Source organism: Cavia porcellus, unplaced genomic scaffold (assembly GCF_034190915.1).
Source record: "Cavia porcellus strain 051 isolate PalLab524CR breed Dunkin Hartley unplaced genomic scaffold, mCavPor4.1 scaffold_6, whole genome shotgun sequence".
NCBI lineage: Eukaryota > Metazoa > Chordata > Mammalia > Rodentia > Caviidae > Cavia > Cavia porcellus.
The window spans coordinates 97,429,152-97,456,703 of record NW_026947489.1 but is presented as its reverse complement, the minus strand read 5'-3'; the positions used below and the strand labels follow the sequence as shown (position 1 = coordinate 97,456,703).

Sequence of the window (27,552 nt, the reverse complement as noted above, 5' to 3'; positions counted from 1 at the left end):
GATGAGCACTGAGTCAGAATAACTGCCTGTACCTTAATGAACCCTGGGTTAGTCAAAGACACCCTGTGAGGGCCTCCTCACCAGAATGATTCTATATAATGATAATGTCTTTAACTACGCTCACTCTGTAAGGACCCCTGCCCCTTGTTCCTGGAGTGTTTCTATATTATGAAAAATGATTCCTTTGTTTCAACAAATCTGTTCAAGACTAGACTGCCTGTCAATGTGACTCAATGCATGTAACTGATTTTGTAATGTTTTGTCATTTGTATGTCCCTTCCACTTCTCAATTCTATATAAACTAAGCTGTCCGTAAATTCAGGGCTGTTGCTTTTGTGGAATTACCCTACAACAGTCTGCTGGCATGAAAATTAAATGCTGCCTTCTTATCTCCTCGGTGCAAGAATCTTCCTCAGTTTGGTTTGGCTTAGCTTGGATTTTTTCCAGCAACAAAGGTACACAGATACCATAAGCTACCTAATGCTTTAAACAGTGTATTAACTAATTTAATCCTCAAGTTTTTTACAATGTATAACTATTATTATCCCTCATTTTAAAATGGAGAAATAATTTAAGCATGGACACCAGGTAACCTGCCTAAACTCAAAGCAGGTGGCAAGTGGAATCAGTATTCAAATCCAGGAAGGGCTAATTAACACGTTATCCTTTTAAGTTGCCTAAAATCAGCATTGTATAAATTAACATAATGTAGCCATTATAAATATCAACTTTTCCTGGCAAGTGCAAGGTTGTGAGTTCGATTCTTACTACAAAAAATAAATATCAACTTTCTTCCTTGGATTTGTAGGATTATTTCTTTCTATGTTAATAAATGTCATTTGTCCTTTTAATTTCATCACAGGGTAGCTTTTACTATTTGGGTACATGTGACAATGTATCAATTATCATCAACAAGTGAGTAGCAAATCTGTAATTTCACAAAGGGCAGGAACTCTTACCCAGCCTCTAATCAGATTGCTAACGCAGTTGTTAATCAGTGCATCAAGGGATCGAGAACACAAGACATTGTTCCCTTTATCAGAAAGAACCTTGAATTCTCAAACCTAGAAAACAGGCAAAACAGTCTGGAAGAAATCATTTTTTTATAGTTCAACTTTTAGCTGGTTGTGAAGGTGTACACCTGTAATCCCAGCACTCAGGAGGCTCACGCAGGAGGATCATGCAAGTTCTGAGGCCAACCTGGGTTACACGGGCCAGCCTGAACAACAAAGATAGAATCTGTCTCAAAAAAATAAATAAATAAAAATTTAAAAAATAAAAAAATTCCAAAATCTGCAATGCTTTCAAATTTGTAACATTTTGAACACCAATGTAATCCCACAAATGGAAAATTCCACACCTGTGACTGATCAGTTAAAACACAAGCGCACTAAAAAGATCTTATAAAATTATTTTCAGGTTTTGTGTATAAGGTATATATGAAACATAAGGAAATTTTCTGTTTACATTGGGTTCTATCTCTAAGATACTGCATTATGTACATACAAATATTCCAAAACACAAAACACAAAACCTGAACTTGTCACCAACATTTCAGATAAGAAATGTTCTTTGTTTCTTCCTATTTCATCTTTTTTTGTTTGTTTACTTGCCTGTTTTTGTTTTCTCTTTTAGGCTTTCTGAGAAGGTTTTCACTATGTGATTCAGGTTGCCTTTGAACTCACTATGTAGCCCAGGTGATCTCATGCCTCAGTCTCCTGAGTGCTAGGATCACACAGGTGTACCACCACCTTTGGCTTCATTTTTCTACACAAGGTGGGCATACTGATTTTCGTTCACGGCCACAAGGGAAAAACTTTTTTTCCGTTAAGTATGATTACCATTGATACTTTGGTTAAGTAAGGAATTACCTTTTCATATTCATCTTATGCATTTTTCACTTTGACTTAAAAATTATTGTGGCAAATTATATTTTGTGTCACAGCTGGGTTTGATTTGCTATCATATTTTGCTTAGCACTTCTAACATTTGTGCTCTGGAGTGAGATTGACCTGTAATATTCTTTTCTCATCTTTGCCTGATCTCATTTCAAAATTACAGTAGTTTGAGGAAATGTTGGAGACATTCCTTCTTGTAATTTGTGAAAGATTGGAACTAAATCTCTCTTATGTGAAGTCATGTGGCCCTGTAGTTTTTTTGCCTGTTTTATTATCAAAATTACAGTAGTTTTGGGAAATGTTTGGAGACCACTGCTGTTTGTCTATTCTCTAGGTTTGTGAAAGGTTGTAACTATAGTGCCCTTACATAGTTATGTGCCCCTGCAGTTTTCTGAGGGCAATATTTTTGATTACTAATTCAATTTCTTTATGGTGACAGTGATCATTCAACTTTGTATTTCTGTATACTATTGTCCAGAATTTTGTCTACATTTGCAATTTATTTGATTAAATATCCTCATTTTTATAGTATCTACTGCATCTGTTCTTCCCCTCTAAACTATAAATTCCATGAAGCTGGGATTCATATTTGGTTCACTGCTATGATCCCAGCATCCTGGGCCTCAAACAAGAAAGCTGTGATTCAAATGTTTGTTAAATAAGTAAAAAAAAATCCAACACCCAAAATGAAGGAAGGAAGGGTTTATTTAGCTCACAAAACACCATGTGTAAAATTTTGAAGTACTTGCAAGAAATACAATACATGAGTACTCAGAGATTAGAAATACTGGTGTTGGGCCAAACAGGGTAATTTGGTTATAGATATACCTTTAGGTACTATTTATGTACAGCTAAATACATGAAGTCATGGAAGAGTTGAGATTTCCCCTTGGAGAATGTAAAGAATGAAAAGTGAAATAAAAAGGAAATCATGACAGCACTAATACTTAAGTAGGAAACAAAAGGTCAAAGGGAAGTAACAAAAGTATGAAGACTCATACCAGACAATACAAGGAACAAAACATCCTAAAATGGGCTGGAAGTGTAGGTCAGTAGTACAGATCTTGCCCAGTATGCACTAGGGCCTGGTTTCAGACCCTAGCACAGAAGCAGCAGCAACAGCAAAAAATTCTAGGAAAGAAATGATCAGTATTGTCAGAAACTATTAAGAGGTGAGGACTAGAAAAAACCTAAGACCTAAGAACTTTTCAGTGATTTTTGATGTAATTTATTAAGGCACAACACACTTATAAAATTAACAATTCACATGAAATGCACAATTCTGTTTTTCTTACTTCGGGTATTTATAGTCAAGCAACCATCACCACTATCAAATGTCACAACACTTTCATCGCTCCAAAACAAATTCTGTGCCCAACTGCAGTCACTCCTTATTTCTTTTCCTGCTTCTCCATTAGGAATTTTTAAATTTTTAAATAGATCAGAAGCATGGAAAATTGCAGGAAAAATAAGCAATTTCAAGTAAAAAGAGCAAGCCAGGAATGGTGGCATACACCTGTAATTGCAGCACTTTGGAGGTTGAGGCAAGAGGATTGCTGAAAGTTCAAAGTCAGCCTGGACTATACATTAAGTTCAAGGCCAGTCTGGACTACATTAGTGAAACCCTGTCTCAACAAAACAAGTAACAGGAGCAAATTAATCTTTCAATCCTTTGACAATAAAGGAAACCAGGAGAGAAGTAAATAGGAGGAGGTGATTAAAATGAGAAAGATAAGCTGGGGATTTAGCTTAGCAGCATAAGCGCCTGCCTGGTAAGTGTGAGGCCATAAGTTTGATCCCTGGAACCAAAAATAAATAAATAATAAAAGGAGAAAGACCTCTGACAGGCAGAAGGCAAATACAGCTTAGATACCGGATACAGGTGAACAAGATATTATTGAGGTACAGATGGATGGGTCTGACTTGGAAAAGCAGAGGCATTCTAGGAAACTGAGGTGATAAACAACTAAATTAAGCAAAAATGGGGGTCAGGAAGCTCTACCTAAATTATCTTAGTGTTTTAAATTTTTCAGCATTGTCACACAAAGGTGATAAATAGGTAACAGAGGAAGTTTTGCTTATTAAAATACACAATAAGGAAACAGACAGTCTCATCCAACAACACAAACCAAACCAGCAGGGCCAGAGGCACGTGTCTATAATCCCAGCTACTTGGGAGGCTGAGGCAGGAGTACTGACTGCAAATTTGAAGCCCACCTGCGCAACTTAGGGAAACCTGGTCTCAAAAACAAAACAAATCAAAACAAAAACTGGGAGCCAGGTGTGATGCCACGTGCCAGTAATCCCAGGCCTTCGGGCAATTTGGAAACATGGTGCGACACTGTCTCCAAATAAAAATAAAAATGGCTCAGGGGATGTATCTCAGTGTGAATGCCCTGGCTTCAATCCCCTGTAAAGGTGGGACACCTGGAATGTATCTCATTGGTAGTATTCCAGATTTCCATCTCCATTACTGCACACAAGTTAAATAAGCTATTTTTAAAAGTGCTTTAAGATACAATAGGGAATAAAGCACACACACACACACACACACAGTCCTAGAGACTGATAAACACTTCATAGGCAGAAAAACCCATTGCTACTCTTCCCCCTGGTGTACCAGCAAAAAGAACACACACACTGCAGACAGAGGAAAGAGGAAACAAACCAGGCTTTTAACAAAAAAAATTTAGCCAAATGTAGGCTAGTATGATGGATTAGAATTGTGACAAGTGTTAGAGGTAATCTGAGTGGTCTAAACAAACTACTGGATTAAAAATTACAAGAACTTGCCGGGCATGGTAGCGCACTCCTGTAATCCCAGCACTTGGGAGGCCTGAGGCAGGCGGATCACTGCAAGTTCAAGACCAGCCTGGGCTACAAAGTGAGCCCAAGGCCAGCCTGAACTATGTAGTGAGACCCTGTCTCAAAAAGACAAAAGAATTACAAGAACTAGCACTATAAGAGGTAAAAAAGGGAGGATCACAACTTTCAGCTCAGCCTGAAAAATTTAGCAATTTAGTGAGATCCAGTCTCAAAAACAGAAAATAAGAAGACCTGGAGATGTATTTCAGTGCAAAGGCCTTAACACACACACACACACACACACACACACACACACACACACACTTCTCTCTCAAAAGAGCTAGGTGTGGTGGTACATGCCTGTAATTCCTGCACTCTAGGAGGCTGAGCAAAATCACAAGTTCCAACCTATCTTGGGCCAACTCTGTGAGGCTATCTCAAAATTAAAACCAAAAAAAAAGGGGGGGGGTAATATGATATACAGTAATTCAATGGGAAGGCCCTAGGTTCAATCCTGAGTACCACAAAAAGAATTACAAGAAACTGTCATAGTACACATTTGCCAATTCTCCCACAGATTTTCACTAAGTGCCCAAGTAACACACTGCAAGCTAGTGACAGGCCAAAGAACTAAAAGAGATCCTCCTTCAAGTATGTGAGCCTCCCAGAAGTCCACAGACAGTCAACTTTGAAATAATGGCCAGCAGCTGAAGGCAGACCTTCAGCTATCAAAGGCTAGAGGTGAGGCTGAATACCTAAAGAAAAGCCCTCCAAGGCATTCCAGGCCTTCACAGAAGGTAGAACAGCTGCTCTCCCTAATGTTTAATCACCAAACTCCGCTAATAAAAATCAGAAACTCAACTTCCCTGAAAAAAGGAATCAAAACCTACATTCATCAACCAGCCATGACGCACAGCTATATGGGATGGTGAGACAGGAGGACTACAAATTCAGCCCCAGACTGGGCAATTTAGTAAGACCTTACTTACCTCAAAATAAAAGGAGCTGTTTGTGTAGCTAATTGGTGGAGCACTCCAGCTTCAAACCCCAATGTCACCAAAAAACAAAACCAAAACATAAGGAAACAAGCCTAAAATACCTCCATCTACCAGTGAATGAGGGAGGAAAAGGGCAGGCTACTAGATTTAACTATAATAAGAAATCAAAGAGGTAGATTTCAGAGCGGGGCACGGTAGCTCACGCCTATAATCCCAGCACCCGGGAGGCTGAGGCAGAAGGATCATTATGAGTTTGAGACTAGCCTGGGCTACAAAGTGAGTTGGGCTACAAAGTGAGTTTAAGGCCAACCTAAAATGCACAGTGAGACCCTGTCTCAAAAAGACAAAAAAAAAAAAAAACAAAACCAGGTAGATTTCACATAAATTCATGTGATCACTGAATTGAGGTCTTTGATCACTGTTCAAAGACCTCAATCTTGCTGTGGAAAACAGATAAAAGAAAACAAAAATAGAAACGAAGAGACAAGGTAGCAGGTAACTGAGGAATCCTAAAAGAAACAACAGGGGCTGGAGATATAGCTCAGCAGCATAAATGTCTGAGAAGTGCAAGGTCCTAAGTTTGGTTCCCAGTACCCACCAAAAACAAAGTAAAAACAAACAATAAACAGCAACAACAAAACAATTACAACTTGGACTTTGGATGATAGTGGTGGAAATATTAAGTGGTTTGATTAAAGTAACTAAGTAAAATGGCAAATTTAGATACTAAATGAAATGGTGTACAAGTTCTACAGGCACATTATTAAAAGGCTCAATTCTTATATTGTAAAAAAAAAAAGTAATGGTTACACTGTAGTGTATTGAACAATATGCCTTAGGACAACACTCTAGCTGTTAAGATATTCACTAACAGGGCATCAATCCAAAGCAACTTCCTACATCTGTATGTCACTGTATATAATTGAGAGGGGGACAAAGAAAGGAAACACAAGTCACAGAAATAGGTTGCTATTAAAAAAGAGAGAGAGAAAGAAAGAAAGAAATAGGTTGCTATTGAAAGATATTCTGTTGACCAAGCAGTTTCCAGTCTAACTCAGTGTTCTTACAGAAGTACTACTTTGTGTGGATAGTTACTGAACTTTGGGCTACTTTATTGACCATTCATATGATTTCAACAAATAACAGCAAAGCTTTTGTACTAAATGTTATGGTATGTGTCTGCATTTCCAATATGGCTTAAGATAATAAAACTAATGTGCAACTATGAAACCCAAAATTGGGAATAATGGTCAACAATGAATACTTCTAGAATTTTCTGACAAATTCCCATCAAGTTGTATGGCTTAAAAAACTTACTTTCTTATACAGAAACAGCAAATTTGTGTAAAATTGTTACTTTAAAAACACACTAACAAAGGGGAAAATAGCATATAATAGCAAAGACAAGCAGTAAAATACTGGAACTCTCTCTTAACCCGTGTGAATCCTAAGAAAATCACTATTTAGTTTTCTCCCTTTGTGTTTAGTTTTCTCATCTGTAAAATTTATTTCACAGTATTTCCAAGGGTAGATATAACTACACACAAAATGCTTAGTATATAACAAGCCTTAAAAAATACAGTGGTAGGACACACCTGTAATCCCAACACTCCCGAGAGGCTAAAGGAGTTCGAGGCCAGCCTGGGCTACATATTATGACCCTGTCTCAAAAACAACGGTAACAACAAAATGCATCTGTCCAATTATTACCAACAAAAAAGGCAGGTTACTGCCACTAAGCACCTGCAAAGATGTTCAACATTATTAGTTATTATGAAATGCAAACCAAAACCACATGATACCACTTCAAATCTACCTAAATGACTACAATTTTTAAAAAATGGAAAATAAATAGAAGTTGCAGAGATACGAAGAAATTGAAACATACTTTGCTGGCAGGAGAATTTAAAGTGGTGCAGTCATTGAAAACACTTTGTATGTTTCTTCAAAAAACTAAATACAAAATTACCAAATGACCCAGAATTCCCACTTCTTGATATATATCCAGAAGAACTGAAAACAGAGTACTATATATGTATACACCAAGCTCACAGAGGCAGGTATTTAGGGTAGCCAAAAACTGAAAACAAGCCAAGTGCCCAATCATGAACAGATATACAAAAATGTGACACACTCACAATGGAGTATCTTGCAGTTACAGAAAGTAATGATACATGCTACAATATGAATACACCTTAAAAATACTATGCGAGGGGCTGGGGATCCCGGGTACCGATAAAAAAGAAAAAGACCAAAAAATAAATAAAAAAATAAAAAATACTATGCGAAGTGAAATAAGCCAGGTACAATGCATAAATATGTTTCCACTTACATGAAATATCTAGAATAGGAAAATTCAGAGGGTAGATTAATAGTTACCAAGGAAAGGGATTAGAGAATGGATAGTTACTGCTTAATGGGTACAGAGGTTCTGTTTGAGATGATAAAAAAAATTCAGAAACAGTACTTGTACAACTCTGTGACTCTAATTGATCCCATTGAATTATACACTTAAAAATGGATAAAATCACAAGTTTTGTCAAATACAATTTTCCACAGGAAGTCATTACGGCAGTGGAGGGTGAGGTCAGAGGTAGTCGTCACCTAGCATACACATAGCCCTGGGTTCAATCCTCAGTCCCAAAATGAATGAATAAACAGCCATAGTTCAATTCCCAGTACCACGAATAACAATAACAACAGAATCTAAACTAGATCCAGGGTTTATGTAAATTCTCTTGCATACTCTTTATAATTTTTTTGTAAATTTAAAATTTTACAATATGCTAAAAGATATTTAGTCCAAAAATAGGCACCTTATTTCATCACAAAAGCATTATCCTAACTGAAAGCCAGGCTCAAAAGACTGCATGTCATACGATGCCAATTTATGTGACAGTCTACAAGAGGAAAAAATATAGGGATAAAAACAAGTCAGTTGTTGCCAAGCATTGGGCGATGAGCAGAAGGAATTGAGTACAAAGCAGCATAAAGGAAATTTAAAGTCACAGATATACTCGATTTCCTAGTTGTGGTGGTGACAGTTATACAACTGTTCCCGTTATCCACAACTCAAAGAAATGCACACCTATAAATAGAAGAATCTTAAATGTAAATTCTACCTCAATGACTTAAAAAACCTAAATAAGTCTGTTGTTATGTCAACGCATTTCAATATACACAGAATTCTAGCCTGATGAGCATCTTTATGACAACTACACTGAGGGAAGTAGGTTTTTTCACGTTCCCTAGAGTCAAAGAGCACCTTTTTTCAATTCAACACTGTAATCTAAAATAAATTTTATATATTAAACTTTAAAGAGGTGTCAGAAGTCATATATTATGAACACATATAAAATTACTTAGCAAATAAATTAATGTAGATATACCTACTCATAGCACTATAGTTCTGCTTACAGGAGGCTGAGGCAGGAGGATCACCATGAGTTTGGGGTCAGTCTGAGCTATACAGAGAGTCCAGACCAGGCTGAACTACAGAGCAAGGCCATGTCTCAAAAAATTCTCCTTCAGGGCTAAGGATGTAGCTCATTGGCACAGAGCACAAGGCCCTGGACTCAATTTCTGGTTTAAAAAAAAAAAAAAATCTCCTTCAGAATTTATCTTGGGGGAAATACATGTTTCACATAATTCTACAAATTGCAAATAGAACATCTGAAAAAAATTTTTTTTCCTGTTCCATAATTAGTATTTTTGAAACTGTGACTCTGTCCAACCAATATTCATATTGCTTTCCCACATTAGAAAGTACCTGCATTGGCCGGCATGGTGGCACATACCTGTAATCCTATAATCTCAGCACTTGAGAGGCTAAGTCAGGAAAACTGTCAGGAGTTTGAGGCCAACCTGGACTACCGAGTGAGTCCAGGTCAGCCTGAACCATAGAGTGAGTCCTTGCTCTAAAAAAACAAAACAAAACTGCACTGATTTCTTCCATAGTATCATTTATTTCTCACATTCTCATATTGGAAAAAATTTTGTATTTTCTACTCATTCTACAGAACTTTATATTTAATTTCTTCCTGCTTCTACAGGTATTTTTCTAAAGTAAACTGCCAATTTCAGCTTTTGTAAGAAAAAATTTTATTACTGTTTATTGGTATAATTTAGATATACATATTGAATGCATTCATCATAGGAAATTTGTACCTACATGATAATCTTGATTCTTTTTTCTCACTCCCTTTCCCTCCCTTCAACCTCTCTTACCCTTATCTACAAAAAGCATTGTTTCCATATTACGCTTTTTCTCATTTTTTCTTTTCTTTCCTTCCTTTCCACCTCCCTCTCCCTACTTCTCCTTTCTTTTTGAACAATTTCTTACTATTTTACAGTATCTGTTACACATTTTGATGAGAGGATCTTTTAAATGGCCAGTTGCAATTACAATTTCCCATACTGCAAAGATTAAACCTATTTTAACACTGCCTGTTTCTTTCTCTTTTCAGATTCCTTATCAAATGTACTCATTTCACAATAGGAACTAGCACTCTATCTCTGCTCATTTAATAGTTAACTAATCTCTCCAGCACTCAGTCTTCCATAGCTCGCTTACTAAAGCCACAGTGAATTCATAGCTGTGAGATTTAATATTTCCTGAATCATTCAAATAACATAAAAGTTCTGACCACTGAATCCTTTATCGCGTATGTTCATTCTGGTTTTACTTCATTCCTATCCTTTCCCTATTGTTTCAAATAAACCATGTAAATCCTTCCTTAACCAGAAATAGTGGCATATGCCTGTAACTCCAGCACTAAGGAGGCTGAGCCAAAAGGATCACTGTGAGTTCCAGGTCAGCCTGGGCTGCATAGCAAGACCTATCTCAAAAAGACTAAATAAGTAAATAAATAATAAAAAATAAATAAAACTAAATCCTTAAATCTATACTTTGTTCCCTTATATAAATTTTCCCAATATTGCTCCCTATACATTTAAATACATCACATTTTTCAAGCAGTAACAATTTAAAATCTAAATACTTCACTCAGAAACTTTACCTATTTAACTTGTGCGTATACATGCGTGTACACAACAGCACACAGAATAGGGGAATAAGACTAGGGTCAAGCCCAGGGGGATCATACCGCTAAGCTTTTTATTTACCTATCCTTTTAAAATTTTAAGATAGGGTCTCACTAAGTTATCCAGGCTGGCCTCAAATTTATGATTCTCCTGCCTCGGCCTCCAGAATAAAGAACTTAAAGGCATGCACCAATTTGCCCAGCTAATTACTCATCTATTTTTCAATGAAACTATATTACCTCTTAAATCCATTCATATTTTACATATTTTTCAATAAAAATATACTATCCCTTATATCCTTTCTCTCCCAGCAACAATTTCTTTCTTTTTTTAATAGTGGGGACTGAACTGAGGGCCTTCATATTGAGGTATGTCCCCTCTTTTTATCCTTTTTATTTATTTTGACACAGGATTAATCTGATCCAGGTTGGGCCTGAATTTGTGATTCTCCTACCTCAACCTTCTAGTGTACTGGGATTACAGGCATGCACTACCACACTTGCTAACATGTGTTTTGTTACTGAAATAATTTCTGCTATATCAATTTTGGTTAGTCCCTCCTGGGTGAAACATAAACATACTTTAAATGCCTTACTAGTATTATAAGCCCTGAGTCAAAGCACTGCCTCTACCATATTATGCTAAACAAATTACAGGATCTCTTGGTGTTATTTTCCTCTTCAAGAAAATGAGACTATGGCCAAGCATGGTAATCCAAACCTGTAATCTTAGCACTTGGGAAGCCAAGGCAGAAGTGAGTTCAAGGCTAGCCTAAACTACACAGTAAGACCATATTGAATGAATGAATGAAGAAAGAAGGAAGAAAGGCAGGATGGAAAAGGGGAAGAAAGAAAAGTAGAGAGAAAAAAAGAAAAAAACATGACTATGTACTTCTCTATTTAATTCCCAGGTAGTAAAAGTCTAGGGGGAAGAGCATTCACTTCACTATAATCACTCATCAATATAAACACAATATTATTCATTTTATTATTTATTTAAAAAGTGCTAGGCATGGAGGCAAGCACTCTACCAAGTCACATCCCAACCCCTTTTATTACTGTTAGTCATGATTACTTTGTCTAAAGAAGCCTCATTTTTAAAAACTAAGCTCCATGCACAGCAAATAAACTGAATCAACACTGTACATTTGTACCAATGTAACTGTCACACTGAAGACTAACAGGTAAGTCATGTAGAACAATAAGGATACTAGGTGGCACATGCCTGTAATACCCAAACTCCAGAGGCTGAGGCAGGAGTATTATTGCAAGCCCAAGGCAGCCTGGGCTATATAGTGAGTTTAAGGCCAACTTGAACTAGATATTGAGACGTTCTCTCCAAAAGCAAAAACACACAAACAGGCAATAGGATATTACTTGCATAGGATTTTAATATACTCTCAATACTAAAAATTGCTCCTAAATGAACAGTAACTACCTGCCAGTCTATTGTTAAAAAAATCATTGTTTTTGTACCCAAACAGCTGAATTTAAAAATTTTGGAAATCCAAAGAATAGTTTAAGTCACATAAATCCAAAGCAGGCATGGTGGTGCATGCCTGTAATTCCAGTACATGAGAGTCTGAGGCAAGATTACTGTGAGTTTGAAGCCAACCTGGGATACACAGAGAGACACTGATTCAAAAAAAAGTAAATGCCTAAAATATGCACAAGCTTGCATGGTTTTTTTAATATAACACAAGTACATATTAAAAAAGAAAATATAAAAACACTTGTTACTTCTATGAAAAAATGAAAGAAAGCTTCATAACAAAATAGAGCTGGGTGTGGTACCGCACACCCAGAATCCCAGCACTTGGGAGGCTGACGCAGGAAGATCCTTGCAAATCTGAGACCAGCCTGGGCTACAAATTGAGTTCAAAACTATCCTAAACTGCACAACGAGATCCTCTCTCAAAAAAACAAAAAACAAAAGTATGTGTATGTATATATAAATAGAGAGAGAGAGACAGACACACACACACACACACACACACACACTACCAGATGGTTAATACACTGTATATCACGATCTTAAAAACAATGGCAAAAATGTTATGTCTGATTATGCTTTCAATCCATCCCATTAAAATAACAGGTTGCAGGGAAAGAGGATATGAAGTATATACATAAATGCACAAATAAAGTCCATTGCAGAGGTCAGGAAAACAAGTCTCAACCACAGTCCTTCTAGTCTTAACCATAATCCTATAAACAACAGAAAAGATCAAAAACAATATCCTCAAGTTCTACTACAGTTCCCATCAAAGCACTAATATGATTCCCATCAAATCATGTTGGCACACGCCTGTAATCTCAACAATCCAGAGGCTAAGGCAGGAAAATCGCTGCAAATTGGAGGCCAGTCTAGGCTACAAAGTGAATTCAAGGCAGGTCCTAACTATTTAGTGAGTCCCTGTCTCAAAAACCAGAAGAGTATTATGTATGAATACCATCAAATGATAGTAAAAATAAACACCAGAGACAGTAAGCAGCTTGCTGGATTATCTCACTACTTGGTAGTAACAAAGGACAGACTAAACCTCATCAATTTTATCCATCCTGCCCTCATGAGAACAAATTCATCCTTTAATTCTCAGTTTATAAAAATCCTCAATTTATGTGATCATCATCATCTTTAGGCCCATTCATTCCCTCTTCCAATCCATGTTATCACTCTTTTAGCACTTTGGATCTACCACTGCTCTTATAACTACACTGTTACAATTTTTGTGTCTGTCTTTGCAGATGAACTAGAACACTCTGAGAGCAGTCACTGTATCATTCATTTTTCTTTCCTTGCAGTACAACAGTTATCATTACTAACCTCTGTAATTCTAAAATCTTTCAGTGTTAAATTTTAACTCAAGTACAACCTTGAAATCAAATCACCTGGTATGCGAACCAGCCACACTAAAACATTCACCTGCCTTAAATTCTACTTTGGAAGGCTGAGGATTTAGCTCAGTGACACAAGCGCCTGCCTGTCAAGTACAAGGTCGTGAGTTCAATCCCCGGTACCAAAAAAACCAAAAATTCTATTTTGGAATATGGAACATTGATAAAATACATAATTTATGCATCTACATCAAAACAAAACAAGTTACGAAGTATTTTTAAAAAGTACAATGCACTGATGCTCTAAAAGGTTGATCTCGGGGGCCAGGGCTTTAGCTCAGTGGCACAAGTTCTTGCCTGGCAAGTGTGACATCATGAGTTAGATCCCCAGTACCAAAAATAAAAAATAAAAAAATAAAAAGTTGGCCTTTTGCTCTGAGAAGAACTGACCACTCTATTCAGGTATAAATTCACTTATTGGTTGAGTGTTACTATTTGTAGTGGGTTAGACTACAGAAAGATTCCTGGATATAGAAATCTAATGCAGCAATATTAAATAAAGTTTTCAGAAATAACGTCAGGAGACAAAGAATCATATATTTAATAGACAAAATAAAATTCCTAAAGCAAGCATACAAACTTTGATATTCTATAAAGCTGAAAACAAATAACTAGGCAGAGTGACATACACCTGGAATCCAGCTAGCTATCTGGGAGGCTGAGGCCAGAGGATTGGAAGCTTTAGGCCAGTCTAAACAACTCAGTGAGACCCTGTCTCAAACTACAATTTAAGAGGGATGGGACATAGCTCAGCTATCCCTGAATTCAATCCCCATTACCAAAAATAAAAAAATAAAAAGTGAAACCTATGAATAAAAACATTAAAATACAGTGTATTATTTGCAAAAGCAGCAGCAAGTAACCTACAGAGAAAACACAAATACCAGGAGGGTCCCTAAAAAAAATTCTGCTTTAGAATCTATTAATTTAAGCTAAATTTATGGAATTGGTGGAAGCTCTATGTGTTTTATGCCTCTGCAAAATAACCTCTGAAAAGTTTGGATTAACAACAATATATATTCTCAAATAATTACTATACTTTTCAGTACTCAAGCGCTATCTTAATTTTAAACAGGCAGCTATCTTCCATTTATTTCTCAACTAAGGCACTGCATTGTAATTTGCAACCACGAATTACAGCGCCAAAGCCAACTACAGCAGAGCAGAGCCGTTAAAGGAGTCTCTTGGAGGAGGCAAAGGTGCAAAGTCTTGGCTTGGATTCAGTGTTCCCGGCCCTCTACACAGCCTTCCCGTTTATACTGTCTTTATCCTTCTCCACAGAACAGTGCTGGGTTTTGTTTTGTTTCGCTGTGGCCTTTGATGCCCTAATAAACGATTTTCCTGAGTTCTTCCAGGCGCTGCCGGGAAAGATCTTTTGATATCCCCTTAACAAGTAACCCTGTTCAAAGAGGAAAGCCTCCCTCACGTCGATCAATTCAAACATTCACTGTTTAAAATTACAACCTCGATGCTTTATCAGGTCAACACAGGGCAAGAACCACCACAGGCTCCCTCGTTCACGTTCCTGCCTCCTCAGTTCCCGCTCCCTCCGAAAATAATTCCACAGCTGAAGAATCTCTTTTCTAAAGTCAAACAATGTAGGGAGGAACACTAAGTACGTGGGGGTCGTTTTCCTTCAATGATTTATTCTTCCTCCGTCACTCGGGAAGAGTTAAGCAAGTATCTTCCATTTCACCGCCCTCTAAGAAACAAGACGCGCTAAGTGCACACAAATAACACGGCCTTCCTGAGGCAGCGGGCTCGGGGCGAGCGCGAGGTCCGGGGAGGAGGCGCCGCGCCGGGTAGGAGAAGGGGCCGTCGGAGCCTGCGCGCCTCACCCCACACTCGAAGCGAGGCGGGACTGGCCACCACCGGGAGAAAGCCACCCCCGGGCTCGGCGCCCGACGACAGGGACCTGGGACGGCCGCGTGGGGGGTGCGAGGCCCGGAGGCTGCGGGGCGGGCAGCGCAGAGCGGGACCCAGAGCCTGAGAGGAGCGCAGGGAGGTTAGGGGCCGCGGTAAGGGACCCTCGTACCCGGGGCTCCCGGTGCCCGTCCACCCGCACTGTTGCTCCTCACCTCACGCTGCCTGAGTTTCTGCCTCCACTGCAACCGGAGCCGCCGCAGCCGCCAAGAACTGAGCCATCTTACCCTCAGCTGGCTCAACCGCCACAACAGACTGCGGGGCCAGCCAAGCGAATCACGTCACTTCCGGCCTGGCAGCACCGCCCCCGTTGCCCAGACGTCTTGCTGATTGGTTGACAAGGACGATCTACCTGAAGCGGCGGGCGGGGCCAGGACACTTCCCCTGAAGCCTGCAGCTGGGATGTCAGGGCCGGAGTTCGGCTCCACCCAGCGGCCTCCAGCCCAGCGGCCTCCAGCCAACTCCGAGCCAGAGAGGATGTGCTCTGAGCAGTACAGTCAGCCGACATTCCGGCCGTTGACCGAAGCCTTTCCAGCCGGCCTGGGCGCCGGAGTAACGTACTTTTCCGGTCCCTTCTTTTGGGACCCAGCCCTCGTTTCCATCTCGGTTGCGGCTCCCAGATTTGTGGTCTTAGGCCCAGGCCGCGTGGAGATGAGTTTGGATTGAAGACTGAAAAGAATGGGCAAGACAAATGCTAGGTTGCTGCAACCTAGCATTTACCGAGCCCTCACCGAGGATCAGGTGCTGTGGCGTGTGTAATTAGTAACCTATCACGTGGGTTCTGAAAAGTGCTTGGTGGTGTGTAAAGCGCTTTCACGTTAGTGTCTCATTTAATCTTCATGAGAGCCAGGTAAGGAAGATAGGCTGAAAATAACAACTCAGAGCCAGACGGTCTTTTCTGGGTTACAAAATATCTCCATACCCAATCTCCATAATAATACCTTCTCGAGCTTGTGCATATAAAATGTTTACCCCTCAACTGTACATTAAAAAAATTACACAACCATGTGAAGCAGAAGTGGGTGGGGCATTCCCCGTTTTACAGATTGTGAAGCTGGAGGAAAGTTCAAATTAAGTTTCGAAAGTTTTTATCACGAAACGGTCTAACCCTGAACAGTAAGAGAAGAGGACTTTCAGAAGTTCAGTGTTAATGCAATAGACTGATTTAGGTTACAATACACCCTTTTCCAACTCAAGAGGATAGTACAGAAATGTTTGAGAGGAACAGCTTCTACTTGGAGACAGAAAAGTGGGAGCTCTAAATTGAAACTTATCCCAAGAAATCTGCTTGATTTTTTCTTTTCGTGGAGGAGGGAACTATGGAATGGATGGAGTCCTTTAATTATTCCATTATAATCGACATGCCTGCACCTTTCTGGAGATGGAGAGATTGAATGAAGTTCATATAGTTCCAGCTGTAGCCCCAGAAACTGAGGAGACTGAGGGAGGGTGATCACCTAAATCCAGGGCTTTCATGCCAGCCGGGGCCACATATAGAGATCCTGTGTGAGAAAGAATGGCTATCATCAAGAAATCAAATAACTAGTGCCTGGGAGGCTTTGAGGATTGTGGAGGAACCTTTCTACATTACTGGTAGGAATGTAAACTAGTAAAACCACTATAGACATCAGTATGGAGATTCCTCAAAAAAACTAAAACTACAAATTCCATTTTACCCAGCTATTCCCTTTCTAGGTGTTTTCTCAAAAAAGTTAGACATCATATTAATGATACATGTATACCCAGGCAATTCGTAATAGCTACATGTTGGAAGTGGTTTATATGTCCATCAATAGATGAACGTGGTACTTACAAATGGAGTACTATTTTCACAAAAAGATAAGCGAGTCATTTGTAGGAAAATGGATGCACCTTGAGACCATGTTAAGTGAAATAGACACACAAGTTTAAATATCACAGGATTTCTCCTTAATGGGAAATCCAAATTGCAAATAAAGAGCAAAATAAAAGATCAAGAGATGGAGAGAGGGATGAGACGTGAGGAAAGAAGATGAAAAGAGGAATTAAAATGTGTGTACATGTACCAGCTCCACACAAGGAATGTAAACATTATGCACTGCATATATGTACTAATAAAAATAAGGGAGGAAGGAAGCACTACTATTCTATAGGGACCCCTAGAAGCAAATTATATAGCTATGGCTACCAACCCTGCCTTCTAGCTTTCTACCAACCTCCCGGCAACACACAGACACACAGGCACTTCCAGGTGGACTTTACACACCCAAGCAGAATGTCCCCAGGAACTACTTTAGTTCCAAGTATTGTTTTGTTTTATCTTCTGATCAAAGGAGGAATTTCCAGAATTGGCAGGTCTCTCATAACATTAAAAAGGGTGGGGAAAAGGAATTATCTCTGGGCTGGTTTCCTACCTTCTCTGAGAGAACCCAGTGTGCCTTTAGGAAACAAAAGGCCTTGAAAGAACACAGAGTCTTTATGAGAGATTAACTGACTTTTTTTATCTCTCGTTTATTTTTTTTCTTATGAGAAATATTTCCTCTGGTCGCAGCAGCAGAAGGCATTGGTCTTTTTGTTGCAGTTCTAAGACCAGATATTATTAATGCTTTTGAATGGCTCCTGTTTCATAGGCTGTAATCAATTAGAAGACTCCCTCAAGTGAAAAGGAAGGAAAAGTCTGATGATTCTCTAGGTTCTAAAAAGCTATCTTTTCCAAATTTCCAGGTGTCAGGAATCTGACCTGGTAGACCTTCCTTGGTATGCCTCATCTGTCCAGCAATGGCTTTGTGAAGATGCATGTTAGACAACACCAATACAGATTTCTAAATGTGCAAAACGGTGCAGGTGTCATTCAGAGCCAACTAGAATACAACTAGAAGCCACTTTTCTTTTCTCTCTCCCACTGGCTTCAGTTTTTAATACATAAGAGTAGAAGAAAGTATTGAGCAGGAGGTATTGCATTTTATATGTTCCAACTCTAAGTTCCCAGAGAATTTCACAGTACCATGAATATCCCCAAATTTCTTCCATTATCAAATGAAAAATGGGCAAGTTTTTTTTAACTATAGTAAAAATAATGGCTGACATTTCTTGTGCATTTCCTAAAGCCAGGCCCTGTTCTTAGGGCTTTATAAATATTATCTCATTGAATTGCTCCCACCACCTTAATAAAATGGTAGAATTGTTATATATTCATATTCTAGTTGAAGAATTTAAGGACCAGAGAGGACAATAACTTGCTCAAAACAACACAATTATTAAAAGTAGAGCTGGGATCCAAACCTGGGTCTGACCACAGCCCAGGATTTTTAACCTCACATCTCCCCTAATAAGCTAAGGAGATTTTAACAGCTACAAAAAACCATTAATGAGAGGTTTCCTTCCACTTTCTTCTCCCAGTGCTATATCCTTACATCATAGGAAGACTTGTTAGGTACTGCACAATTTAAAATTGTGATTGCTATCCCTCAGAAATCATTGCCTAAGGCAGGTCACATTACCATAGAGAAATAACACTGAAGACTTTAAAATGTGTAAATGAGAAAAGCATGTGGTTTTTTTAAAGAATAGGACGTGTTTGCCTTTAAATGATTCATGAAAGAGAGAATGCTTTGAGCCCCTGCTTTCTACATGTAAAGCACTGCACTCTATGCTGGGAATAAACAGGGTGAGGTCCAGCAAGGGAGATGAAACACAAGAATTAAACAGTTAAATGATCATTTAATCTGATTTGTGATCATCAATGAAGGAAAACTACAAGGCTCTTTGATTTAGACTGGAAGGCAGGAAGGCGTTCTCTTGAGAAACCAACACAGAGCTACAATCTAAACAATGAGTAGAAATTGAGCAAGGATAGGAAGAACAACAAAGCAGATGGAACAATTGGTCCAAAGATAGGGAGGCAGCGGAGAAACTGAAAAGCTAGACTGTTGTACTGAGAAATGAGGAAAAAGGACTTCAGATGGGTTGGTGAGGCCAGCATGCATGCTGGCCCTGGCAGGCAGGATTGAGAATTTAGGTCTTAGCTGGACCCGGTGGCATACGCCTGTAATCCTAGCAGTAGAGAGGCTGAGGCAGAAAGATCGGGTTCTGTGCCAGCCTGTACTACATACTGAGTTCAAGGCCAGCCCTAGCCTTCCTCGTAGACTACCCAATGAGACTCTATCTTAAAAAAAAGTGAAGATGATGAGTGCCACTGAGTTTAATCTCCACTTTAATAATAATAATAAATTTTATTTTAAGACTAAGGCAGAGTTTTAAACTTTTATGTGATTAGAGTTGTATTTTTAAAAAAAGATTTTATAGAGGTGGAAAGAGAATGGGCTAGAGAGGAGTGGACTGCCCAGTTCAGAGATTATTGCATTTATTTCGGGAAGTTATAATGGTAAATGGGAAATCAACTACCTAGAGAGACCCTGTCTCAAAGAAAAAAAATTAAAAAAAAGAAATGACACAGAGGCATGCTGTATACAAGATATACATTCGACCTAAAAAGAAATTCACAAAAATTAAAGGACGTAAAACAATATTCCATGCAATGAGAACCGGAAAACAAGCAGGAATAGCTATGCTATTTTCAGACAAAGTGTACTTTAAGCCAAAACTGACTAAAGAGGGTAAGAATGTCACTACATATTGGTTAAGGGAACAATGCAACAGGGACAGATAACAAACATAAACATATACACCAAAAACCCAGCACAACCAACTTCATAAAATAAGCACTACTGGACATAAAAGATCAAATAAACATCAACACAATTGTAGTGGGAGGACTTCAATACCACAATGGCAAAAATAAATCAATGAAACAAACAAAAAAAAATCCGAGTTGAAGCAAACATTCAAACAAATGAATTAATAGAGATCTACAAAGTGTTCCACCAAATGACAACAGAATACACATTCTTCTCTTCAGCACACAGAAATTTCTTCAAAATAGGCCACATTAGGGCCAGGGATTTAGCTCAGCGGTGTAAGTGCCTGCCTGGCAAGCTCAAGGTCATGAATTTGATCCCTGGTACCAAAAAAAAAAAAAAAAAAAAAGACTACAGTAGTCCATAAAGCATGATTTAGTAAATGCAGAAGAATCAAAATTATTCTGTACATATTATCAGATCATACTATGACACAGATCATAGTGCAAGGAAACTAGAAAACACAAAAAACTATGGAAATTAAATAATACATTCTAGAATAATCAATAGATGTAAGGAATAATCAATAGAATAATCAATAGATTTCTTCAATAGAAGAAATCAAGGAAAAAATTAAGAACCAAACTATAATGTCAGTACAACATATCAGAACTTACAAGATACCATGAAAACTAGTCCTAAGAGGGACATTTAGCCTGGCATTGTGGCACATGCCTGTAATCCTAGCACTCAGGAGGCTGAGGCAGGAAGATCACTGAATTTGTGGCCAGCCTGGGCTACACAAAGGAATACAAGGCCAACCTGCATTACATAGTAACGATCTACCTCAAAATGCAAAAACAAAACTAAACACTATTATTATTATTATTTTGGTATGGGGAATCAAACTCAGGACCTTATGCTTGACAGAAAGGCACTTATGCCACTGAGCTGTATCTTGGCCCAAAACACACATTCTTCACAGAACCAGAGAAAACAATCCTAAAGTTCACATAGAACCAGAAGAAATTTAAAATAGCAAAAATGATCCTGGGTATAACAAGCCTAAAGCAGGAGGCATCATAATCCCAGAACTGGAGTTATATTATAAAGCTACAGAGACAAAAACAGCATTAAACAGACACATGGATCACAGGGAAAGAATAGAGGCTGCAGAAACAACCCCAGGCAATCTTACTATCTAGTTTGTGAGAAAGAAGTCAAGTATACTGACAGAAACACTGATCTTTAAGAAATGGTGCTAAAAAATACTCCTGACTAACCACATGCAAAAGATTGACTCTAGACCCATGTCTCTCATCATGTACTAAAGTAAAGTCAAAATAGATCATGGATGTAAATGTTAAAACATAAACAGCTGAGTGTGGTGGTGTACACTTGTAACCCTAGCATTTGGGAAGCTGCAGCAGGAGGATCGCCCCGAGTTTGAGGCCAGCCTGCACCACTTAGTAAGATCCTGTCTCGAAAAACAAACAAACAGAAAAAAACCCATAAACAATCTATTGGAAGATAAATAGGTAAAACTTTTGAAGACATAGGCATAGGCAAGGACTTTCTGAATAGAGCCTTGATTACACACAAGTAACATCAAGAATCAACAAATGGGACCATATCAAATTAAAAACTTCCGTACAACATGGAAGACAACCAAAGAAGTAAAAAGACAGCCTACAGAATGGGAAAAAATTTCCAGGTTTGCCTCGGCAGAAGACTAATATCAAAAGATTATGTGCATCCCCCCGGTTTAAAGACCCAGTCAGAAAAATGGGCAAGTGAAATGAATAGAATCTTCTCAGATGAAGAAGGAGTATAAACGGCCAACAAATGCATGAAAAGTGTTTAAAGTCTCTAGCCATTATTGCGCTACAAATTAAAATAGCACCGAGATTCCATCTTAGACCAGAGAGAATGGCTGTCATCAAGAGATCAAACAATAACAAATGCTGGCCAGGCTACAGCGGGTGGAAAGAAAAAACTTCTACACTGTGGGTGGGAATGTAAATGAGTGCAGCCAGTAAAAAAATCAGTATGGGGATTCCTCAAATAACTAAAACTAGAAATTCCATTTGACCCAGCTATTTTCCTTCTAGGTACTTCCCCCAAAAGAATTAAAGACACCGTATTATAATGACACATGCACACACATGCAGCACAATTCATAATAGCTAAATCTCAGAAGCAGTCTATCTCTCTGAACCGATACATGGATATAGAAAATGTGGTATTTTTATACAATGGAAAATTATTTTGCTATAAAGAAAATAAACTTGAGTCATTTGTGTGAATTTGGATGCATCTTGATACTGTAATGTTAAATGTTAACACACATCCTTAAATATCATGTGGTTTCTTATAGAAGAAAAACCCATAACATAAAGAACAAAAGAAAAGATAAGAAATAGGGAAATAGATCTTTCTCAAAGTGGAAGAGGATGAAGAGATAGAAGGAGGAAAGGAGGAGGGGAGGGAAAGTAGGTGAAAAAAGAATTAAGACATGTTCTGGACATGTATAAACTCCCCGCAAGGAATATTATCATTATGTACTGCAAACATGTACCAATAAAACACACACACACACACACATGAACACATGCCCAATGCTTAACTTGACTTTCTTGCCATTTCAGTTTCACAATTCTAGTTACTAATCTTCCTGTACTCCAGTATTGCCTCTCCAAATTCTCTGTTGGAGTCATTGAAGCTGAATACACATGCAGGGTGCCGGCACGGCTGAACTGAGAAGAAGACACCTCAGGGGGCAAGATAGGCCACAGCTAAGGCCGCCTGGAGACTTGCTGGATAGTTTTCCTTGATTAGCATCATCTGTTACTCAGAGGGGTCCTTGAGCCCCTCCCAAGATCCTGCTCAGGTTTCATGCTTTTTCCACTCAACTCTTCCCTTGTTTTTAATAAATACAAGGGATAGTTGGTGGGTCAGCTATCAGAATTACAAACTGCACAGGATTTTAATCCTCCTGGAACCCTAAAGATCATGCCACGTGTCTCATTCCTTTGGGCCTTTGTACTCATTTGAGGGATTGGGGATCTAGCTACAGATTCCAACAGTTCTCCATACAGCAAATAGTAAAATAGTAAATCTAATTGTCTCAACAACTAGCTAAAACTCTTTAATATCTTTCCCAAGCCTTAGACAGTATGTTCCAGTTTACCTTTCCTGTAAACTCCCTTTACCCAGCATGCTCCGGCCAAGGCAAATCTCTTTTTATCCCTAAATAGCTAAGAACAGGCAAGCTGAGTCTTGCTGTAATAATTTTGCTTAGCTATTTCTTTGCCTGGAAATTTATTCCCTTTAGTTTGGCTAGATCCTTTTTGTTCTTCAGATCTCTGCTTAAATGTTATCTCCTAAACACTTCTCTGGCCACTGAATCTAAAAGATAACACGGCTTTATTTCAATGCACTGTGAACCACTGACCACCTCTTTATAGTTTTTTTTTTTAATTGCTTCTTTTACTTGTCTTTCCATTCTAGAATGGAAATTTAATGGTGGCAAGGACTCTCTCTTGTTCAGCACTAATTCCTTTAGATTTCAGTAGTGCCTGGCCAGGAACTTAATAATTGCTGAAGGAATGAAATTACTTCCATTTACACTTAATACCTTCTCCCCCTCAGTCAAAATGGCATAGCTGGGACTCACTTCTGGAAGGATTTAGAAATGAGCCTGCAATATAAAAAACTAATATTGTTTCAGCGGAAGCCCTGCTTTGTGAATCAGTGGTGAGGAGCATTTGCATTGCTACTGAAGTACTGAAAGAGAAAAATCCAAGTCTATATAAAGTATAAAATGAACTTGGAAACGTTTCCAGAAACAACTATCAACTCTTTTATGTGCTTAAGAAAAGGATATGTAGCAGTCTCCATATTGTCTCCTGGAGGCTGTGTTGCCAGGCCTGGCCTAAAATAAAGCCTTTGTTCCCCAAATTTTAAAAAAAAAGGATATGTATTTTGTGCATCATAAAAGTAATATGTGTGGGCTATGACTAACAGGAATAGCTAACATTTCTTCATTCTTCCTCCTCTCTTCTCAGAAATATCATAAAGAAAGAGCAGTGACAAGTACTTAGAAGAGTGGCTTATGTCTGGTGACAATTTCCTATGTGCTCGACACTGAGACTTAGTGCATGAATAGTATCTAGATAAACATCTTATGAGGAACAACTGTAATTTCCTGGTACTAGAGCTATGGAGTGGTTAAGTAACTTGCACAAGTCACATAGTTCATTAGTCTCAGAGCAGGGCCAGATGGCTCCAATACCCAAGCTCTTAATCAGCTACCATATTGTCTGAGGCAATGGTATTGTAATGGTCTTAATTGTGGTCATCAGTTTATCCTTTGGGACTTCAAAAAAGGGTGAATGAGTTAGACTATTTGGGGACATGGAGGTAAGTGTCAAATCAAATACTCTAGAATTTGGATCTTAACTATCCCTCATAGGCCCTTGTGTCAAAGGTCTAGTCCCCAGCTTCATGCTTGGGAGATGATGGAAACCTTAAGAAGTAAAGTCAAAGCGGATGTGGTAACATATGCCTATAATCCTAGCAACGTGGGAGACCAAAGCAGAAGGATTGTAAATTCAAACCCAGACTAGGCAACTTAGAAGACCTTTTCTCTCAATAAGAAAAAAAAAAGGACTAAGGATATAGCTTTTTGCAAATGTCCTGGGTTCAATCCCCAGTATGAAGAAGGAGGAGGAGGAGGAAGAAGAGAAAGAGGAGGAACAGGAAGAGGAAGAGGAAGAGGAGGAAGAGGAGGAGGAGAGGAGGAGGAGGAGGAAGAGGAGGAAGGGGAGGAGAAGAAGAAGAGGAAGAAGAAGAAGAAGAAGAAGAAGAAGAAGAAGAAGAAGAAGAAGAAGAAGAAGAAGAAGAGTTGGAAAGTTTAGTAGGCCATGCACCTGAAGGGTACAGTAGGTCCCTGCCACTTTTTTTTTCTCATTCAAGTCTAGGAAAACTGCTTTACTCAGCCACACATTCCTATCATGACGTGCTGCCTCTCTGTAAGCCTAAAAGCAACAAGGCCAACTGGTTATAGACTAGGATGTATGAGCCAAAATAAATCTTTGAGCCAAAACTATGAGCCAGACTGGGCATGATGGCACATGCCTGTAATCCCAGCATTCAGGAGGCTGAGGCAGGGGGATCATAGTAAATTCAAGGCCAGCCTGGACTACATAGCAAAACCCTGTCTCAAAAAACAAAGAAACAGACAAACAAACAAGAATCAACCATGAGACAAAATAAATCTTTACTCTTTATAAGTTCATTTACTGAAGTATTTGGTATAGTGACAGGAAGCTGACTAAAAGACCAAAACTTTTCTTCTTTTTGTTCATTGGTCTGTCAGGTGGTCTATAAATCTCCTTGTCTTAGTTACTTTATGATCGTTACTGAGACAAAATACCTGATGCTCACATTGGGAAAGGAAAGGTTTATTTCTTACAGTTTTTGGAGGTTTCAGTCTACACTCAGTTGGCTCCAAGGCAGGCGGGCATGGCTGGACCGCAGTTCATGGCAGCCATTGACAGCAAGCTCAAACCAGCAAAGAGAGAAAGACACACCTTCTTCCTGCCATTACATCACATCCTGGCTCCACCCCTATATGGGTGGAGCACTGACACCATCAATCCAAGCACTATACAATGAACCATCACAAATGAACAATGCAAACTCATGAGGCCTGGGGGACACAAACATAAACCATGATACTCCTTTTCAGGGTGATATGTTTATAAAGAAAGCAAAAATATGCCAAGAAGTCAATTACATTGAAATATAGTTCTCAAGTTTTCTCGGTACTGAGGATTGAGTTCAGGGCCTTGTACATGTGAAACACATGCTCTACTGCTGAGTCACATTTCCAGCTTTTTAAATTTAATTTAATTTTTTATTTTAAGACAGGGTTTTAAGTTGCCCAGTGTGGCATTGCACTCACAATCCTCCTGCCTCAGTCTCCAACACGGCTGGCATTAAGGGCATGTTTCACCATGCAGTTTAGGCTGGTCTTGAGCTCATTTTATAGCCTGGCTGATCTCATACTTGCAATGATTCCCTTGCCTCAGCCTCCTGAGTGCTGGGATTATAGGTGTGTGCCACCAGGGGGCAAAACCCCTAAATTTGATTCATGGATTTACTTGGGAAAGGAGATATAGGGAGGAGAGGTCTATAGACCTCAGTTTATGAGTCCCTGACAGGAACTCTTTCATGTAGACGGTAGTTACCCTGGGTATAGACTAGAAGAAGGTAAAGAAGAGACCCCAGCAAGCCCTTAGAAATTTCTACAAAAAAAGTTTAGCACTGTTGACTGATCACCCCTTTCTGTAAGCCCAATGATTGACAAAGGACAATGAAAAAGTAAATAAATTAAAATTTATTTCTGTGACACTAGAGAATTATTATTTGTAGTACTGAGGATTAAAATATACTAGGCAAGTTTTGCCACTTTGCTGTAACCTTGGCTCAGAATGTGACAGGAATTTTGAAATTTTAAAACTATCCAGCAGCCTGATATCATATTGAGACAGGATATGCTCATCCTGCATGCTGTATAGTTAGACTGCTAAACCTTGACTGACTATTTCCAGCTGCTTGTCATCCATAGCCTGACCCAGGTCAACCTATGTCCAGCTACAGTGTCTGTGTTTTCCCCCTAAAATTATAGTTTGCTTTTCTAACATATTTCAAAGAATTTTTTTTTTTTTTTTTTTTTTTTTTTTTTTTTTTTTTTGAGACAGGCTCTCCCTATGCAGTTCGAGCTGGCCTTAAATTCACTTGGTAGCCCAGGCTGGTCTTGAACTTGCAACAATCCTCCTGCCTCAGCCTCTCAAGTGCTGGGATTATGGGTGTAGGCTATTATGTCAGGCTATTTCAAGGGCTTTCTACCCAGTAATAGACGATGTCTAAATCAACCTAATGAAAACTCTATCGAGCTTCTGTACTTTCTGCTTCTGTTTTTTTGTTCTTTGGGTTGTTTTGTTTTGTTTTGCAAACCTATATAAATGAGACCCCAAACAGACTCAGGACTGGTGATTTGGAAGTGATTCCCACCAGCCCACTGGTGTAAATAAACAGTTGCTTTCCAATTCCTTGGTGCAGAGCATCTTCCTTTTGGTTCAATACAGGTTCTGTAACAAAAATACTTCTCTTTATTTTTGGTACTGGGAATCAAACTCAGGACTTTTGTGCTTGCCAGGCAGTGCTTGTGCCACTGAGCTATATCCCCAACACAAGAATATTTCTTTCTTTCTTTTTTCTTTTTCTTTTCTTTTTTTATTTTTATTTTTATTTTTAATTTTTTTTTTTGTTACTGGGGATCAGACTCATGACTGCAAGTTTGCAG

The 27,552-nt window shown here is 38.8% G+C and overlaps 1 protein-coding gene across 1 annotated transcript in view; it reads right to left on the bottom strand.

The window, feature by feature from the left end:
- Pik3c2a (phosphatidylinositol-4-phosphate 3-kinase catalytic subunit type 2 alpha) overlaps positions 1–15,876 on the bottom strand; it is a 98,430-nt gene extending 82,554 nt beyond the window's left edge. The window contains exon 1 of the mRNA XM_063251803.1: positions 15,720–15,876. The gene's annotated coding sequence lies outside the window, so the exon portion shown is untranslated. The remainder of the gene's footprint in view (positions 1–15,719) is intronic.
- Positions 15,877–27,552: the final 11,676 nt, after the last annotated feature.